Raw genomic sequence first — 15,592 nt, 5'->3', positions numbered from 1 at the left:
CTATTTTGTATTGCGGAAATAACAATTTATATCCGAAATATTTTTTTTCCATAAACAAAACGTTTATTTTATTACGTTTTTAATTTACAAATAAAATTTATTTCTAACGATTTTTTATATGATAATTATATATATAATAAAGTTATGCATAAAACACTTTTGATTATTCAATTTCCAAGAATCCAATGTAAGCTTACCGCCAACAATACCGAGAAGGACCAGCAAAGAAGATAGTAGTTAATTGTTTTAGGGATGTAAAATATTATTCAAAGTAAAATAATTTAAATTAAATAAGTTTCATTTTAATTGAAAGGGGGTCTAAACACGTATACATGTACTTTTTAGGTAATAAAGACAAATAAAATGATATTATTAAAAATCTATTGACTGTTTTCTATTAAAACATAAATAAAAATCTTAATCTCTTCTGTTATTAAGCTCGTATTAATTAAATTTGTACCGCACAATAATTGTATTTATATAATAAATACTTTATTATATATTTATTAACGGTTTTACAGTTAGTGAATGTTTTTATGTAAAATTATTATAAACCTAATTTGAAATCTATGGTTCATATTATTTACATAATACTAAAAGATTGCTGTAACCTATATGAAATAAGAAAAACACAGAACGAACTTAAGAATACGATACGCCTTTAAACAAATGAGTACGAACCCACAATGAGTTGTCAATAAAAATCAAGGATTTAGACATCGAAGATGTGGTTCGTGTTTTAATCCGTCACAATTTAAGTGTTGACGTTTAATATTATTTAGTATCCAAATAAACTTTCTAAGTATTTATCAAAATATATTTTTTTTTGTTTATTTTAATATTACATATATTTTTCATCTTTACGCGTATAATGTATTTCAGAATAAATTGAAATTCGTCTAGTCACCGCGTAAAAGTATTTTTATTAAGTCGTAATAACCTATAATTAGATGTGCAAATGTGTTTTACACTATTGTTACTTCCGTTGGATGATCCAAATAAGTTATGATTTCGTTTCACGAAACTAATTCTTCTACAATACAGATATATTTCGTAAAATTAGTATAACGTGTGTTCAAATGTAGAATAGTTTTGGAAGATATTCGATTTTATTGATCATCTTGAAACTATATTAATTTAATTATTTACTTTCAAAATAAAAATAAATACAAGTGACAGACCATGTTCAATGTTTAAGTATTAATACTTAGATGAATAGTCGAAATAAATTCTTTATTAGTTTCCTTCTCAAATAAATAAATAAAATAAGCCTCTTCAAATAAATTATATAAAAATATTAAGCATCTTTCGATCTAAGTAATTCATTCTATCCGTTACAATATTACAAAAAGATCAATCCCTTTCAAAGTGAAATAAGGAAACATGCTTGCGAATGAATTTGTAGGTAAAGCAAAGGTAAGATAAAATGTGATTTTAATACATTTATAATTTGTGCGGTGTAAATTGTATTAATAAGATGTCGCCTGAAACTGTTAAAATTTCTATTCCCCTTCTTGTAAAGTAGGCTAATATGAAATATTATAGCACGGTAGAAAATTATAACTAGATATGTTCCTTATAATACGCGTAGGATGTTATATTTAAATGTAATTCAAAATAATTTGTACGACCGTACAAGTTTTTTTTTAATCAAACCAATTGTAAATGTCCCCGCATGGTGGTTTTGTTTTTTTTTTTTGTATTTTGTAAATATTGTAATGAACGAAGTGGGATATTAAGAAATAAACATTGAAAATTGTTTTATTGTTTCATTCTTATTAATTGCAAGATGCGATTAAGACCTCCTTTGAAAATATAGTACTTAGAAATACATTGGTTGGTTATTGGTTAAACTTACCTATAATTTTAATTTAAAACCAGCAATTTTTCCGACTTTTAATAATATCAAGGCATTTCATTTATATATACATATATTATAATTAATATATAATATAGACAGATTTTAGCGTTTAACACAAATATTCATAATTTTGGTCCATGATTTGTGTTATATATCAATATATCAATTACGGTGTATTGAGGTAAGTATAAAACCTACTTACGGCAGTTTAAGGAAAAGAACTACAGAAATGTTGACAGCATATTTCTTTTAAAAACAGGTAACAGTGAACACGTTTATATTTTAAAAATATATAAATGAATAAATTGTATTATGAGTCAAGCTAAACAAAAACGATAAAAGTAAAAAATAGCAGTCTACTAATTTTAACTGTGGGTATAAAGCCTTCTCCACATAATACGGAGGCCAGTAATAGCTTATTTTACCACGTTACTCCAATGCAACCCGCATTATTTATAAATAAATGTCAAAATTAAGGTTCCGTTACATTAAGGTTCCGTTACGATGTTTTCCTTCATAGTCGAGCACGAGATAAATCATAACCACAAATGAAACAAATTCAAATACAGTGCTTGTCCGGATTTAAGCCGGCAATCTACGGTAGATGTTTTAATAACTGGGCCACCGTGGTTCATACACCTGTAACCTAAATATTTAATAACCAATTTCAATCATTTGACAAAATACAAGTTGCCTTAACTTGGTTTTTTGGAGCATTCCTTTCGAGATATTATGTTATAATACGTGAAGGAATACGTGGAAATGTGTGAGGTATGGTAACATATTATAATGTATATTATGATATAATCCGAGATAAAAATATGAGGAGAGATGGCATAGCGCTAAGTGATTGCATTATAGTATTTCACTACCATTCCAAAAATGATTCAGAACAATGTAGTGAAATTAACTCCAAGCCTACTGTTTACTAGACAAGAAAGCGTTTGGTCAACAGTGAGTTTTTTAAAGTTAGTTTTCTTTTACTTGAATCCTAATCCTAACTGAGGTCAAACCACGAAACTTATATGAAATAATTTGGCACAAGGCTATTCGTATACCGAAATGAAGACGTCTAGGAAAATCTTATGTTTTACGAGCAAAATATGAATCCAAGTTACAGTGTTTCTGCTATACAAAATAATAACACATTTATTTTCATATGTTCGTATTTTTTTGCCTCGAATAGTACTTTAGATTCCAGAATCCTTATATCCGTCAAGTTTATGTATCTCCCATCTTAAGTCGTTATGATTTTCATGAGGAAAAAATAATTTTCTCAACACACATCGCATAATGGTAACCAAATTTGGCGTTAACAAGAAAGGAGGAATAAAATTCGCGACGATATTTCGAAACGATAAAATGAATTTCGAGGGAAGAAATGACTTTACAAAATCACTGTATTTACAAAATTGATACACAAGCAAAAAAAATATTTTGATGTACGAATGATGGAAATTATATTTCTCGAGTAATCCTTTAAGTAGGCCTTTTCTTGTTTGAGTTATAACTTCAAAGATTTTTATTAAGTCATTTAATGTGATACACGTGTAAGATTTATTCATTATTTTTGGTATGTATTTTGTACGATAGATTATTATATTTCAAGTATCCCCATAAACATAGAAATCAACATTACTCTCCAATAGTCCTATGGTTAGAATACTAGAACCTTACCTGAATAACTAAAGATTCAAATAAAAGAAAACTTTGTGTTTAGAATTCCACTGATGCTCGTTGGTGAAGGAGTAAGGAAATCTATTTTTGTAGGATGAAAATCTACCTCATGTGTATCCAGAAGTGTATATAACCTCAATGTGGGAGGAAGTCTTAGCTTTATCACTTGGACATTTTACAGGTCCGTAGTTCGTTATTTACTTCTAACAAATAAAATAAAAAAGCAACGATTAACTTGTTGGATATTAATACAGTTTCCATCAATATTTCGCTAATTTCTCCAGGAAGGCTTAACCATAATACATATTGATTTATAGAATAAAATAGGATATATTTTATTGTACACCAATAGAGTAAAGAAAACATACAGTTATAAACAAGTAATAAAATTAATGGTATGTACAAAGGGCGATCTCATCGTTAAGAGAGCGATCTCTTCCAGACAATGTTTGGATAAAAGACATGAGAGTAATAAAGCGGTGAGGACATGTATTTTTATTGATAATAAAGGATGTACTTTTAGGCTTCTAACACATTGCATATCATATGCAATAAACTTAAAAAAACATATACATCAAGAAAATGTATAACATTTGCTTCCGTCTCATTTTTCTATAGAACATTATAAGTGGGACACCTAATTATTCCCATTCATAACTAGAATATCAGTTCACATTCAAAAATTATTAAATTTTTTGACAGCTCATTTTTTTTAGTAACCAATGTCATTTTATAAACCAAGTTGGCATTGAGTAGTTGGATATTCACTTAGAGACTAAAATCCTTATCCAATAAAAAAAAAATCCAATTAATTTAATTTAACGGAAACTGTATAAGATTATGAAAAATATAATCAAACTTATGAAAGATAAACCATTTCTGTAAAAAAATAGGATTTAAATGTGAAAAAATTAAGTGATTGGAAAATGTTTTACTTAAAAAAAAATACTAACAAATTCAGAAGAACATATTATCTCGGCGTCGTAGTATCACATAAAACACTCAGAAATTACATCCGTCACATATCATCATCTTCATACAGATATTAAGAGTGGCAGGCATTACAATAACAAATTTTTGAAATTGACATATAAAACGTATAAACATTTTAAAGCGGAGCTTTGGAAAAAGTACATTCGGAAATAAATGACAATAAACTTGAATTGAGAATTTTTAGGACCATTCACTTTACGTATTGTACTTTTTCATCCTTGCCAGCTTTATGATATTACAAAATCAAATCTAAGCATTAAACAAAATACAGTTACAAGAAAGAGCTGATTAATAATAATAATAATAATTGCATCAGAAGGGGAACAGGAATTGCTTTCAATTTTTAAGAAGTGTCTGACCACTTTGCTTCGGCCCGTGACAATGACGTAAATACCGGCTCTAAGCCGAGTTGTTAAGAATTACAAATCGAATAATAATAATAATAATAAAACAAAGATATATAAATTAGACTAATGTCAATGTAATATATGTTGTCGGTGACATTGGTCATAAATAAAAAATATATGATTTTTTTATTTGTCTTTCATTTCACAGGGTAAAAGCTTTCTACAAAAGCAAGTCTGTATTTTGCCAGAATAGATTGCAAACTTCAATTCTGGTTAGTTTTATTAGAATTCGTTTCGTCGTTTCTACGTACTTATAATAACAATTATATAGACCAATGGATAATGTTTACACGATTCATTATTTCAAAATAAGAAAATAAAAAAATATATATTTTACGTCATTTATGAACAGACTATATACGAATTTAGAATTTGATTATGCTTGCTGTTTAAATATATATTACAAACAAAATTAACCATATTGACGAGTTACCAATGAGTACCATCGATTTTTTTTATTAAACGCCATAATTTCATGCCACGATTTTGTGTTATAATTCTAACTTGTATTATAAAAGGAAACCACGTAGCTGCGCAAGGGCTGTTGTATTGCACAAGTGTGTACGCAAAACACAAGTGTCCTTTGTATTCTTGTAGTCTCATAATCCGATGGCATAGCAAATGTCACATGAAGTTTTTCTTTAGAAAATACGAGTATACCAAATAAGCATATCACACACAAGTACACAATATATCATAAACACTTTTTTAAATTATTCATCTGATAGTTCTTCTTTTATATGAATCCAACTAAAAACTGTAAAATACGGTACCTTTATAATATACTTAGGGTACAAACGCGATAAGCTTATCAGTCATTTCAGTAAAATACGCTTCAAACACTTCTTATCTTTGTAAAAATAGAGAAATACATGCAACACCGACCTTGTTTACACATCACGTTATTCGCTGAAGCATAAAATATTTCGTTATTAAATATCTGTCTTTTCTTTGAAACATTTCACCAACGATTATATTTATTAACGTTTTGAAGTGATATTAATAGAACATGTACTGTATAGGGCGGAGTGGGAATATATTTAATTGGCAGATTAATATCAATATTGAAACGTTCGTTTTTTCTGTATGATATTATATAAATAAGATATATTAATTTTAGCTATGTTAAATGTAAGTCAATCGTATTATATATTAAGATAATATTCGAAAGAAGACACTACTGGCTATAGTTTTTGATGTCTGACTACGATCATTAGATATAATTATGTACATACGTTTGCAATTTGTAACTTGATCTAGTTTTTTTTTTTGAAATTCGTATAAATTTACAAACATTATATTAAATACAGTAAAAATATATGCTTTTCATAACAATTAATGAATTGCAACAATGTATATAGCGATAGCTTTCACGGGTCGCTACCCTGGACGTCCTGGCTTTCCAGGGGTTAGAGTCTATATACAACTTTTAGATAGAGAACAATTCTTGGCCTTTTCATCTAGGAGAGTTGAAATTTTCGGCTTTTCCATACTATGATATGCATATAATACACACATAAACCTCTCTCTTGAATCAGTATATTTTTTTCATCAAAATCACATTAAAATCCGTTGTGTAGTTTAAATGATTTAAGCGTACTGATGACCGGAAGCTATTTTGTTTTATACTATGTAGAAATATGCGCCACACACGCATGGAGTTAAGTAGACAGCGGGGGCGGAGGGTGCCTGTTCTATTGTAGATGAAGATGAAATGTTAATTAATTTTTTATTAATTTATTTTTCATGTAAAAAATAAATATTTTTTATGTAAAGGATTGGTGGATAGGCAAATGGACCATTTAAGTGATCACCACCGCTCATATACCCATGTAAGATAATATTTTATCCATCCCACCATTATAACACATCATACCAATGCACCACCAATCTTAGGAGCCAAGATGTTATGTTCTCGTGCCTGCAGTTATACTGGCTCACTTACCCTTCGAACTTAAATACATCAATACTAATTATTGCTGTTTGTCGGTAGAATAATTGATCAGTGGGCGGTACCTACCCAGACGGCCTACACAAAGCCCAAGTCTTTCAATTATTTGCCTTGATGTTATTAAATCGAAAAAAAATATAAAAGTACAATTTTTCAATTAGATGAATCTGATGTATTCTTTCTATCAATAAAGGAATTCTTCATGAAACATTAAAATATATTACGAAGAAAAAAAAAATCGAAGCAAAGTAATATGGTAAGTAAGTGATATAATATACGGAAAGAGATTTTTCGTGATGATGTCGCGTTTTCCGCGAAAATTGCTCCGAAATAGCTTTGGGATAAGCCTTCATGGCGCAGATTCACGGGCTCATTAACTTGGCTTTCTATTCATATTTATTAGCTATTTTGCTAGCGGAGTGCACAATATTTCTGATATATAGACTAAATGAATGGCGTACATCATCTATTTGAAGCTACTAACAAATGACTTTGTCAAGCAGCAATAATATTATGTGTGTTTTAATAATGTGTCATTTCTTTTTTTAGTTTGGATATAAAAACTGGTTGAATTTGTATTTACGGCATTATTGAATTAATTTATGATTGATGTTGTTTATCTTTATTCAGCCATTGATGGTGATTTTTATACGCCACTCTTCACGGTCCTGTCCTAAGCAAATTTTTGGTCCACGACTTGTTATATACCCAATGTACCCAACTTGCAGCTGGGTGACTAATGTTACTGTACCCACCTATTGTATGACATTTAGTTATCGCCTTCCTCCACCTTCATGATTTGATTATCTCTTAATAGCTATAGTTTGTAAACATTTGAATGTATCATGATGAGTTTGGCTCGGGTTCCATCACAGGACACTAATTATTGTAAAAAAACAGCATTGCAAATCTGTTTATTTGAAAAGAGCAACTATGCGAGTTTCTTGCCGTTTCTTCTCGCTGGAGGCTGCTTTCCGAAACGGTGGTAGTTTTTTAATATCGACGATAAAAAAAGGCTTCGTTGTGAAGTTTACTTGAATAAAATTGATTTGATTTGAGAGAAATAGAGTGCTTATTACCGGCAATTTTCGGGAGAATCTTTTTTACCAAGATAGTGGTAGCTTTTTACATGTAATATTTTTTAATGACGTTCATCATAATATTTCAAAAAAATTTAAAAAGTAAGACATTATCATAGTCGAAAATAAATTATACATATGATTCTATAAGAAATATCAAATATTCCTTTCATCGCCGATTGTTGTCACTTTCTAAGTTACCTAGATTTCCTGAAATTGAATAAAAATAAGAAATTATTTATTAATATAATAAGTTGATCAAATTTGTGGTTAGTGAAAAAGGATTCAATTTATTTCATAATTTTTGATGCTTGTGATTACTTCTTTACTTTTCATTATCACCGAATCAAGAGTTTTGTTAATTAAATTTTTAATCTAAATTTGTATTGAGAAATGAAGGTGAATAGTAGTGAGCCGGTGAATAAAATTAAACCATTCTTAGGAATTTTATCATACCTAAGTCTTTCAAACTTTTTTAGTGAATGAAGAATTTAGGCCAAGTATAATTGAAGACCTACTTTTACTAGTTACGTAACAGATGAACATTAAAATTCATGCTCAATGCGCAAAATATGAGCGATTGAGGCCGACTCGACCGCCAACTTTTCGCATTTTTTCCTCCGCACCCGTAACTCGCATTTGGGTGGCATTTTTCAGAAGCCACAGCATCCGGAGTGTTTGCTTTTATATATGTAAATAGCTTTTACCCATACGCTTCACTGAGTTGAATTAAACCTTAGTTATGATGTATTTTTATTTTAAAACGATTAAATAAGGTTGCTCTTTACTTTATTTCCTATCAGAATCTGCTTTACACTCTTTATTCTGACAGTTATATTATAGGTATACAGCCTTTATATTTTACCGTAGTATATATAAATGTATGTCATAAACTTTACTAACCTCTTCCTTTGCCTGAGCAAAGACACAATATAAAAACTACAAAATGATTAGCTGAACGCTCTTCATCAACCAAGACCAATAAGCGCAAACAACATTCGCTATTGGACCAATGTGTATGATTACAACAATGCTTTAGTCCAAACAACAATTATCTATACTATGTTGAGATCGAGCGGAATGAATAATAGTAATTACAACACAACTGTAGTAGATGGTCGTATCGCGTGACAATTGCCGATACAGACGGCCACATAAGTTTTGCACTGTTACTGCAATACAATGTGCGAAAATACATCGAATCTTCTAAACTATTTAAATATTAAAAGATACCCAAAGAAAGATACCCAAATGGGTATGCAAAATAAGGTCAACGTTCAGCGACGGTCCAGTATATTGATATTAATTTTTGATGGATCAGGATCAAAGACCTTACTCCTATTAATGTGGAGGATAGTATATAATCTTCATCTATCATCGAAATGATAAGTTCGTCTAAGCTTCTTCGGAAACACGCAAGTTTTCTCAGAATAAATTCCTTGAAATTAATTAACAATTCGGCCACGGCGGCAATTCTCAAGAAAGACTAAACGTGGGCCCAAGTCACGTGTAATCGTGCGCAAACGCAAGTGTCTCTCTATACCCTCACGTATTCTGAATGCAGTGTACAGTGTACACAAAATAATAAATAAATCATCAAATGTTATATTAAAACTTAAGTTGCTCACCGTACTTAATACTAGACGCGCGTCGCATACCAAAATGCTAAGTTGATTTTTTCAGCACTTTATTTCAGCTTAATGTCAAAACAATTATGAATAATGTTTATAATATACACACCACATATAGATAACGTTACGTTAATGTTAACGAAAATAGGCTTATTTTATGCCACAATTTTATTTCTGTAACGTTTGTAAATAAGTAATACTGCAGCAAGATATCAATTCAAACATTTGAATGATAATATACAAAGTAAATGTAGTATTTGTACCAAATGCGATCGACAGAATAAAAAATAAGTATATCGACCTTAGGTGTAATAAAAAAATAAAATATCTTAAATAAGTGTGGAATTAAAAGATTTTAATATGAACTTAGAGATCTGTTTAGGAAAAAGTGCGTATATCCAAAAAAAAAATGGTGATAAATTCTTACACCGAGTAAGTCCGTATTAATACTTTAGGTTTAGGACCTAACTTTGCACGGATGTAATTTATTAATCAAGAAAATTATTAACTTGGGGTAAAACTTTGTGCAAGCCTGTCTTCGTAGACACAAGCCATTTATCAGATATTCTACTTCCATACAGCAATACTGAGTCTTGTTGTGTTCTGGTTGGAAGAGTAAGTGAGTCGGTGTAACTATATGCACATCCAACTTCCCAAAGTTGGTGCCGCTTGGCAATATATGGAATAGTTAATATTTTTTACAGCACCGATATCTATGTACGTTGTTAAACACTTACCAACAGGTGACCCATTATTACATTTACCATAAGAAAAATCATATATATATAATTTATAGCACTTAGGAATACAGTAGCTATCTTCCCACCAATGAAATGAATTTTTGAACTGTATCATTTGAAGCGGAGATTACGACCTATTTACTAACAAAAAAAAATCTAGTTTTGTAATATTAGCATAGACAATCGCGTTAAGTTTTGACTTTTAATTGAAAAGATCACATAGGTTTATAACTAAAGACTTATTTCTTATTCGAGCTTCCTATAAAACATTATTAAATAAAAGAGCAATAATGACATTATACAATAACAAAAGTCAATTTTAGGTATTTTGGAAACATATCAATATGTTTGTAACTAACTTGTAATTTAATTATCGGCGATATTATCAGGTTTGGATGTGTTTATTCGTACCTGATCACCAGGTACATAGAAAGGGATACTGTTTCGGTTTAATTTATTTAATAATAGTAAATGCATGAACCAAAATGGTTCAGTGATTATAATACGTGATTTTTAACCGAGGATTGCACCTGAGTGCTACTGAATTTTCTGACGAGAATATGTATATTATATATGTATATATATATTGTATAACATTAATATACTGTGCTCGGTGGATATTTACTGCCGCTGCCACGTCATGGATATTGCCATTGGAACATCGTGGTGGAATAAGCTACAAACCTTTCCTCATGGGAAGAAGACCTTTGCCCAGCATACAACATTTACAAGCTGTTATTTACTATTTTTATATTGATGACGTTACAATATATGCTACATAACGAGGTGTTCCATCTATAAATTGAATGAAATATTATTTATCAAAATTGACTAAGACGTTCGGTTGATAACGTACGACCCTCGGGCTTAAGAGATTACGTTCGATTTGTCAGATTAACTCATAAAGGGCGTCGAAATTACCGATAAAACATTTAAAACTCCATAAAACCAGCCATACAATCCCCATTGCTTGATCACATACAATAAAAACCTAAGTGCTTATCACGTAGCGCATAAAAGCCATTATTGAACATAACATCTATCATAATACCTTCATCCGATTTTTTCGATATAACCAAGGCGGTAGATAAATAATGATTGGTGGTAATAATGTAAGTGGTAAATCAGGCTTAATTCCTTTTTCATATTATGTTTTTTTTTTAAATGTATAGTATCACGACAGAGTTCCGACGTGTAATAAATAAAAAAAAACTGAAAGATTTTATTTATATTCAATACATGCGGGTTATAGTTAGTGAACTACGTCGTATGCTAGGTCAGTAAGAAGCAATTGAGGTTGTTTGTCAAGAAACTCTCAGATCGCAGTTTGAAAGTTGGTAGTGCTTAGAAGAGGTATGGGCTACCTTGAAAAGCCGTTGTTCCTGCACCCGAACTGTATCCGGTCGAGTTTGGGTTGCCTTTTCTTTATATTGTGAGATTTAGGGAATAAAAAATGCATTTTTGTTTATTTGCTCATACACTTAGGTACCTACTTCTGTGTGCGCAGTTGTCTAATATCCCTTGAGAACTGCATAGCCAAACTAAGCCAGAAGGACATCATTAAAGTTGTTATATAACTTGTTGCTCGTCCGTTATCTGAGTAAGTCAAAATGTTACACAAATAAGGATCAAACGCTTATAATAATAACTGACTTATAAACACATCCAGCAAACTAGATCTGTCAGAATGATTCATTGACACTAATCATTAATATTTACTGTAAGAAATTATTTCGCTCATCGCCCTCTCACCAGATACCCCACCGCCAAACAGCAATACGTAAGTAGTATTCCCAAGGTCAGTGGCGTATTGGCGACGTAAGGAATGGATAATATTACTTATCGCGCCAGCATCTATAAGTCGTAGTGACCAACTGCCCTCAGGTTGCTTCATTTTCCTATTGGCCTTCCCATATCATATAAATAGCAACAGCATTACGTATAGAAATGAAAATGTGAACTTAGTATAGTATTTAAATATATATATCAGTCACTGGAGAACACAAATGTACCAGAATTGTTTCTATAACATTCATGAATTTTATTAATTCTAAATTATGTATCACGTTAACAACGAAATGGTATTTAATGATAATTCTGAAAACTGATAAGTATATTAATTTATTAGTTTTATTAATTTAATTTTGTATTACATCACACATAATAATTATGTTATTGATTTAATGCAATTTATAAAGCAAAAATACTAGTAATATACAAACTTAAAATACACTAGAAATTATATATATTTCAATGTGATTTTTCTAAAATAAAACATGATTCATTAAGATCTACGAAAGGTTTCATATTTCTGAAAGAGTAATTGCTTTCGAAATGAAAGTTTTATTCAGTGGAAATAAACAAAGTAACAAAATAAATATATTTTTAATGAATTCAAAAGATTGATTTATTTATTGCCATTACATTGAAGAATAATACAATCCTCGACGCAAACTTTATTTGTTAATTTATTTTACCACTGAAAAACTAGATTCATTAACTGAATGTCTAATACAAGGGGTCTTATATTTCTGGAGGAGCGATCGCCTCGAAGATAGAGACTCTGCCATTAGGAGATAAAACTTTTTATTGGCAGAACGCTCCGACACTTTATGAGCTATCTGCCCGGATAGGTAACTTCGATAACTGTGAACTAGAGATAATTATACGAAAAAATATTTTAAAAAAATGGGATATTGTTTACTCAAAATACAATAATAATTAACTCATATATAAATATAAGAGATATATAAACGAAAAACAAAACTTTATATAGGTATTCAATATTTATTTTTTCACGAAAAACGTGAATTCTTTTCATCTAAGATGGAAGGACTTTTTTAAGTTATATTTATTTTTGGCGATATGAACAAATAGGATGAGAATGAATTTTTTATATGCGCGCGGAGGCTGTCATGAAAACTGTACGATGAACTTGCTTGCGAAACCGCCAATTAAGTGTCAAGTCGTTCAAAATTAACAACTTCACGAATTAATTATCTTATTTTACAATGTATTACAAATTTTAATTGTGAACGTATAATTTTGTGAGTGTATAGATGTGGATACGAATAAATTTCATTTATATAATAATTAATATTCTATTGCAATTAATTATTTGCATGCAATTAAAAAATATACAAAATTATGCGGAAGAAGTAAAATTGCTTATGCGTACAACTTTTTTTTAATTCAATTGTTCTAATTTCCACAGAAATGTTGTCAGCGCATTTGGTGTAACTTTCTTTTTTATTAAAATATTTATTTAAAATATTTATTTTACATCAGATATAAAAGAAAATTAATATCATAAGCGTTCGATAGTTCGCAGATGTTGTACTTACACCGGTCTCATTTTGTTTCGCCCGTTGAAGAGTTACGACGGGATGACAATACAAAGTTATCTTTCGATTTCACTCACGCGCAAAACTATAAATAAACTGGGCATGGAGAAAACTTTGCCGGAATTCACTTTCGGTCCCTAGTACATGTTTTTTTTTATCGAAATAATTTCGTTTCATCAATATTATTTTATTTTCATATGCTTACACTTAAATGTTTGGCTAGTTTGACAAGATTTGGAGTGTGTTGATAAATTTCGTATGTATATATTCTGTTGCATTCGTATAAACGTTTTGTAAAATAGAGGTTCATATAGAATTATTTTTAAAAATAACAATAAAAAAATAACCTTGGTAGTTTTTTTTACCAATTAAAATAAAACACTGGTATAATCCATTTTATTCAGTTATCTTATAATATAAGAAATAACAAAATAACTTATAATACTTGGTGTACTATCCATTCATTATACTGCCGCTAAAAAGCAGTACTTAGTATTGTTGCGTTCCAGTTCGAAGGGTGAGTGGGCAGCCTTCGAACCAGAGTAACTACAGTCACAGGGGACATAACATCTTAGTTCCCAGGGCTTGTCATGCATTGGCGTTGTAAGTAATGGTTAATATAAACTACATCTCCAATGTCTATGGCGCTGGTGTTAAGTCGTCACCCACATAACATCACATAACGCCTAACTATTTCATAAAAAAATAACTTCGTAATTATAATCGTATTCAGTAATCATAGAATATAAAAGACACGTATTATAACAACGTAACAGAAAGGAAAATAAATTCATTAATTTCCGTGACTAGGAATAGGAAGATGATATCCGTATACGAAACAAAAAAAATCAATTAACGGTCCATTAACCATAATTAATAATTAATACGAAACTTAGCAGCACTACTTTATTGTTTATATATTAGATTAATCCGTGAACAATTATAAAAAGCAATTAAAGTAAAACAATTCCCACTTCACAAAAACGAAGTCTCCAACAAAACTCGTAAATATTATAAAAAGAAAACCGTCAGTTCATTTATCTCATTCCACACAATTATTATAAAGACAACGGATAAAATCAAAACGTTAACGCGGGACGTTTAAAAAAAAAAATAGAAAATTTCGTCAGACTTTGAAGTCGAGTTAAAACGATGACTAATTCTGATAAAACCATTGTGAGTTCCCAAGGACTTGTGACCCGAGAGATTTATCTTTTGCATTGTAAATTAGAGGAAATGGGAAGTTCAATGTTTTGTTGGGATTGAGCGGTTTTGCTTTTGAAGAAATATGTATGTGAGCATAAAAAAAGGATGAATGCTTTTTTTTGTAATTGAATTTTAAGATTACGCTTTTTTAGGGTTCCCTAACTGTCTATCAAAATACTTGATTTTTATCACTTTAATTCTGTGGTGCGTAGGAGCACGTTATCAAAGAAAGGCACCTAAATTTGAAAATGTCGTCCAAAGTCTTAAGTCTTAAATATGATCTCTTTCATCATTCTGTTTTGTGTTGTTTCTAAGTGATATTATGTATACCCTGTACAAGTTAGCTTGATCTTTTTGACAGATGTAAATTTTTTTAGTCGACATAACTTTGCAATGACGAACATATTATTTTCTTAATTTAATGATTTTAAAAATTGTAAAAATATAAAAAAATACATATAAAGAAAAGTTCAAGCGTTATCCGACAATTTTAAGACTTTTTTTTGCTTCAAAAAGAAATAAAATTGGTCAAAAAGTAAAAAAAAAATTCAAACCTTCCAAACGAAATCGACCACGTGATCGAGAAGTTTTCTATGGGAGAGTCGATTTTTTTTTCACTTTTCGACCCTTGTTTCTTTGGGAAAGTTGTTTACTTTGGTGGTCTGAACCAACTATTTCAATTTGGCGGGTGGTCCAAAAATAA

The sequence above is a fragment of the Vanessa atalanta genome, chromosome 12 (genome assembly GCF_905147765.1).
Source record: "Vanessa atalanta chromosome 12, ilVanAtal1.2, whole genome shotgun sequence".
Classification (NCBI taxonomy): domain Eukaryota; kingdom Metazoa; phylum Arthropoda; class Insecta; order Lepidoptera; family Nymphalidae; genus Vanessa; species Vanessa atalanta.
The sequence above is the reverse complement of the archived record's forward strand: the minus strand, read 5'-3'. Positions refer to the sequence as shown.